We start from the raw sequence: 6,000 nt of genomic DNA, 5'->3' as shown, positions 1-6,000 counted from the left end.
CAGGCTGGAGTGGCGCGATCTCGGCTCACTGCAACCTCCGCCCCCCAGGTTCAAGCGATTCTTCTGCCTCAGCCTCTCAAGTAGCTGGGATTACAGGTGTCTGCCACCACACCTGGCTAATTTTTGTATTTTTAGTAGAGACCGGGTTTCCCCATGTTGGCCAGGCTGGTCTCAGCCTCCCAAAGTGCTAGGATTACAGGCATGAGTCATCGCGTCCAGTCGACTCTCAGTCGACTCTATTTCTTAATCTACTAAAAGCCCTTAATAATTACCCAAATAAAGGCTGAGAGGGGTGGGTAATATAACTGAATCAGTCACACAGCTTTGACCTTTGTGATTTGAGGTGGCTGACTCCGGTCCAGAGGGGTCAGGACGGAAACCAAGCTCAGGAGGGGCTGCTATGGGCAGAGCCTCGCCCTGGGCACAGTTGCCCTCATCCTGTTCTGGCCACTTTCTGCTCTGGTCCAGGTCACAAAGACACTTGTCCTTGGGTAACCTGGTCAGCACAACCTAACTGTTGCAGGTGGCGATCACCGGACCCCAGCAGAGAGAACGGCCTGGACGCGTGCTCCAGCCCTTCTCCCCTCCCCAGCCCCGCTGGGACTCCCGCTCTTCCAGTCAAGTGAGGCTCTTTCCAGCCCATCCTGGTGTCAGCTGGCCTGGCTTCACAGCCTGCACAGGACTAGCCTTACCAGGCCCAGAACGTGTTGGAGGCCCCAGCCTGACCCCCGGGAGCCCCGATGCCTTCCCCAACATCCAGCCCCAGGGGTGCTGCGTGGCCTCACCCAAGCCTATTCCCAGAACCAGCCGACCTCCATGCATCTGTCTCAGTGTCCACTGTGGGACCCGGCCATCGAGCCCCACGGTAGCCAAAGGACACAGGTAGCTCTTTCTCCCGTCAGACTACCCCTTCTCACCACCCCCACCAAACCCTCAGGGCTTGGGGATACACATGGGGAGGCACTGGACTGCAGGGTCCCTCAGGCCCCTCCCACCCCAGGGACCCCTCTCCAAGGGTGGGGAGCATTTTTCTCCTGCACCTTTGAGAAACCATCTGGTCCGAAACAAATCCCACCCTCCCTCAGTGGAATCTGCAGAGTCGGCGGATATCCACACGGCCCAGGGCCATCACACCTGGCCGTCAGAGGCCCGCCCTGGGTCAGGTGGCTCATCTCACCCAGGACACACCCGACCCCCAGCAAAAGAGGCTGGAGAGGGAGGCAGGGACCCCTTCCTGGGAGTTTGCTGGAGACCCCGAGAGCGGGGCACGGCCTCCTTCCGCTGCCCGCTACCTTCTCCTCTGCAGGGTGCTCATCACCAGGGACCCCCAAGAGCCCGGTCTCCCTGGGCCTGCTGTGCTCAGACGGAACCAGGCCCCAACCCCGCCTATCGCCAGAAGGAGCCCTGCAGCACGGTCCCCCCGGGCGCCCATGAGCGAAGGCCTAATTCACACTGTGCCGGTGCAGAAAAGTGCGACCCGAGAGCGCGAGTGACCTGCCCACGGCTACACAGCGGGCAGACGGCAGGCGGGAAGGCGGCGGCGGCGAGCCTCGGGCTCCGAGACTGCGCGCTCCGGGCTGGGCCACCGCCTGAGCCACTGCTAGTGCCGGCCGGGCCCTCCCCGCTGCGCATCCCTCCCCGCCGCCTCAGGTCGCCGCCGCCACCAGTCTTCCCTTCCCGGCCTGCAGAACGCAGCCGAGCGCCGGGCACGCACGCGCGCAAGGGGCGGGGCGTCGACTAGGGGGCGGGGCCAAACCGGCGCACAGGGCGCGCTCCGGCCTCGGTGGGCGGTGCGGAGGCTGGACGCCTGGAGGCCCCGCCCCCTCCGTCGGCGCAGCGCGGCGCGGCTGTGGGCCGGCGTGGAGAAGGCGGTGGCTGACGGGTTAGCGGCGGCGGAGGGGCGCGGGCGGCCAATGAGGGCGGCCGGAGGGGGCGGGGTGGCGGCCGCGGTTTTGTTCCGCCGCGGCTGAGGCGCGTCGCCCTGAGCGAGTGGGGCCTGGGCGGCCGGCTGTCCTCTCGCTCCGCCGCCCGGCGGCCGCGCTCAGGTACCGAGCCCGGGCGGAGCGCGCCGCCGTCACCTCCCCTCTTGTCCACGCCGTCCGTGCCTCGGCGCTCCGGCTCCGACCGTTGCCCGCAGCACGTGGAGGGCGCGGGCGGTCGTGGGCGCGCGGCCCTGCGCTCCGAGCCCCAGCCGTCCGCGCCGCCCGTCGGAGCGACTTCCCCGCACGAGGCGAGGCCCGGCCTGGTAGCTCCGCGCCGTGGTTTGGTGGCGCGAGAGGCGGGGAGTCGCTGCGGTAAACGGGGCCTTGGGGCGTCCCGAAGGGGACCCGGACGCGGGAGGCCAGACTTACCCGACGACCCGGGGAGGGGACTTGCGGCGGATTCCAAAGCCGCTTTTTCTGCGTAGTCTGGAGGGTGTAAATCGCCGACATTCTCCCGTGTGGAGAAGGCGCCGGTGCCCGCCCGCTGCTGCCCGACTCTAGAGGGGCGTCTTTTTCCCTTAATCTGAGCGCAGTCGCGGAGCCCCTGTTTCCCACGCAGCCTGTGTTAAGTGGCCTCGTGAGTTTTCGCACGCCATCCTTGGTGCCTCTTCTTTGAAGCTAAGCTTCCATAACTTTAAAGCACTTTTCGTTTTAAACTCAAACCAGACTCACACTTAGTGTTTCTATGATGATCTCCCAGTACGAAGAACTTTGTAAGATGGATGAGTTTGGCTTCAAGAATGTGCTTGTGGCTGGTGCCAAGGGAGTGAGTTGCCTCTGTTGCTTGTTCAGTCCGTTACAGATCGAACTCCTTGTTCCACTCTTTCCCCCTTCTCACTACTACACTTGACTAGTCTTAAAACAAAAAAGGAAAATAATGGGCTTCCGTTTCACAATATTTAAGAAATTTGACCTGAGCATATTGATGCTGATTTAAAAAACACTCTCCTGTCGCCTGAGCTTGTCCCTCATCAGAGTGGGTGCTAGAAGGGAAGTGCAGCCTTGCTCCCCGAAGGTAGAAGGCTGGGAAATGTTTTTCATTTATTCGAAGCTCTTGAATGTTACCCCAAAATGGAAATTGGCATTGTTTAGAAACAGTGGCTTTTCTTTAAATTGGGTTAGTTAGCGCAGGAAAACTAGGTGGTACTTCTTTCAGACAGTTGTAGTTTTCCCTCGTCCGGTGCCATTGTCCCCCTCCTTGAGTCCTCCTTGTGCGCTGGGCACTGGCAGTCCTGATCCCCTCCTGTGGCTTGATACATGATTCCCCGTGCTGTCCCGTGAACTTAGAGCCTGGTTCTGCAGCTTCGTCCCTCTGTTGTGTTCTGTGTTGCGACTTTGAGGGTCACACTCACTGAGGCCTTGGTAATGGTTCCGCCCCTTTGGATGGCTCCTTATGTTTCCTGACGTAGGTTGGACGTGAGGACCACAGAACGTTTTTGTTACTATTTGGAGTATATAAGAGAAAATGCCAAAGCAATTTTTTTTTTTTTTTGTGCATGCTTTTGAGGTCTTTCTAGTTATAGAGGTAGTTGCTCACATGCAGTGCTCTGCACAGGAAACAGAAATAGGAAGAGGCTCTAATCTGCGAGAGTACACATTTTTAACTGGTAGATAAAAGAACGAAGAAGGCCGAGCGCGTTGGCTCACGCCTGTAATCCCAGCACTTTAGGAGGCCGAGGCGGGCAGATCACGAGGTCAGGAGATCGAGACCATCCTGGCTAATACGGTGAAACCCCGTCTCTACTAAAAATACAAAAAACTAGCCGGGCGTAGTGGCGGGCGCCTGTAGTGCCAGCTACTCCGGAGGCTGAGGCAGAAGAATGGCGTGAACCCGGGAGGGGGAGCTTGCAGTGAGCCGAGATCATGACATTGCACTCCAGCCTGGGCGACAGAGCGAGACTCCGTCTCACAAACAAAAAAAAAAAGAAAAAAAAAAACACGAAGGAAACACTTAGGTATTTTATTTTATTTTATTATTTTTTTTGAGACGGAGTCTCGCTCTGTCGTCCAGGCTGGAGTGCAGTGGCTGGATCTCGGCTCACTGCAAGCTCTGCCTCCCGGGTTCACGCCATTCTCCTGCCTCAGCCTCCCGCGTAGCTGGGACTACAGGCGCCCGCCACCACGCCTGGCTAATTTTTTTGTGTTTTTTAGTAGAGACGGGGTTTCACCGTCTTAGCCAGGATGGTCTCGATCTCCTGACCTCGTGATCTGCCCGTCTCGGTCTCCCAAAGTGCTGGGATTACAGGCTTGAGCCACCGTGCCCGGCCCACTTAGGTATTTTAAACCGGTGTATTGGGAACAGGGAAAATGTTTTGTTTTAAAAAAGGAAATTAAGGCTGGGTGCGGTGGCTCACACCTGTCATCCCAGCACTTTGGGAGGCTGAGGCGGGCAGATCATGAGGTCAGGAGATTGAGACCATCCTGGCCAACACGGTGAAACCCCGTCTCTACTAAAAATACAAAAAATAGCTGGACGTGGGGGTGATGGGCGCCTGCAATCCCAGCTGCTTGGGAGGCGGAGGTGGGAGAATCACTTGAACCCAGGAGGCGGAGGTTGCAGTGAGCTGAGATTGCGGCACTGCACTCCACCCTGGTAACAGAATGAGACTCCGTCTCAAAAAAAAAAAAAAGGAAATTAAAAATTTTTATATAAACCCTTTTGGCGTTTTCCACAAAGATATTAAAGAAAAATCGAACTTCAGTCTTTTAAGCATTTGTTATAAGTGGTCATAATTTAAAAATGTGTGTCAGGGACTCAGGAACTGTCACATGTGTTATTTAGTTTAATTTGATTCCTTGAAGACTCATGAAGTGGGTGGTTTCTTCTCATTTTCAGTTTCCAAGGAACCCATGCCCAGAGAGGTGAGGTTACTTGTCCAGGTGAGGTTACTTGGCCTGGCTAGTGAGTGGGTCCAACTGGTGTCTGAACCCGGGGCTTTGTGCAGCTGTCCAGAGCTCACCTGTGTTCTTTACCTCACAAATTACTTGGCACAGTTTGTCTTTTTCCATATGGTGATATGGTGCAGCCTGTTCTCACCAGTGGAGTGGTTACAATGATAATCTTCATTTTACAGTTTGAATTACTTGGCCAGGCTTGGTGGCTTACACCTGTAACCCCAGCATTTTGGAAGGCTGAGGCAGGAGGATCACTTGAGCCCAAGAGTTGGAGACCAGCCTGGGCAATATAGTGAGACCCCCTTTTCTACAAAAAATAAACAAAAAATTAACCGGATATGGTGGTGTGCACCTGTAGTCCTGGCTACTTGGGAGGCTGAGATGGGAGGATTGCTTCAGCCAGGAAGGTGGAGGCTGCAGTGAGCCTAGGCAACAGAGTGAGGCTTCATCTCAAAAGAAAAAAAAAAAAAAAGATTTGAGTTTCTTCTCCTTTGTTGGGTTGCAAAAGGAATACTTCAAATGTGGTTTCAGTGCACTTAAAAATAGCGAGTTCAGCAGGGCACGGTGGCTCACACCTGTAATCCAGGCACTTTGGGAGGCAGAGGCAGGCAGGCCACCTGAGGTCAGGAGTTCAAGAGCAGCTTGGCCAACATGGTGAAACCCCGTGTCTACTAAAAAATACAAAAAATAGCTGGACGTGGTGGTAATGGGCACCTGCAATCCCAGCTGCTTGGGAGGCTGAGGTGGGAGAATCACTTGAACCTGGGAGGCTGAAGTTGCAGTGAGCTGAGATCACACCATTGCACTTCAGCCTGGGCAGCAACAGCAAAACTCCATCTCAAAAAAAAAAATGGAGTTCCTAGACACTATACCTTCTGCCCCCACACATGCAGGGCCTCCTGCATGACTAGCGTCCCCCACCGGAGTGGTGCATTGCTACAGTTGATGAACCTGTATGGACACATGCTTGTTACCCAGAGTCCATAGTTGACATCAGGTTCACTCTTGGTGTTATAGTCTATGGATTTAGACAAATGTGTAATGACCTTTGTCAACCATTATAGTATCATAGTATCATGCAGGATAGTTTCACTGCCTTAAAAATCTGTGCCCTGCCTCACCT

At 55.6% G+C, this 6,000-nt stretch overlaps 1 protein-coding gene across 9 annotated transcripts in view; it reads left to right on the top strand.

Annotated features, from left to right (window-relative positions):
• The first annotated feature begins 1,830 nt into the window (after positions 1 to 1,830).
• Positions 1,831 to 6,000, top strand: part of FAM53A (family with sequence similarity 53 member A) — a 47,071-nt gene continuing 42,901 nt past the window's right edge. For 4 of the 9 annotated variants that reach the window (XM_074039214.1, XM_005554277.5, XM_045392017.3 and 1 more), the window contains exon 1: positions 1,955 to 2,045. The gene's annotated coding sequence lies outside the window, so the exon portion shown is untranslated. Of the gene's footprint in view, positions 1,883 to 1,954; positions 2,749 to 6,000 lie in introns of those variants that run through there. The other 5 variants (XM_074039215.1, XM_005554274.5, XM_065544662.2 and 2 more) reach the window with 4 other exon arrangements.

This window comes from Macaca fascicularis, chromosome 5 (genome assembly GCF_037993035.2).
Source record: "Macaca fascicularis isolate 582-1 chromosome 5, T2T-MFA8v1.1".
NCBI lineage: Eukaryota > Metazoa > Chordata > Mammalia > Primates > Cercopithecidae > Macaca > Macaca fascicularis.
The sequence above is the reverse complement of the archived record's forward strand: the minus strand, read 5'-3'. Positions and strand labels throughout refer to the sequence as shown.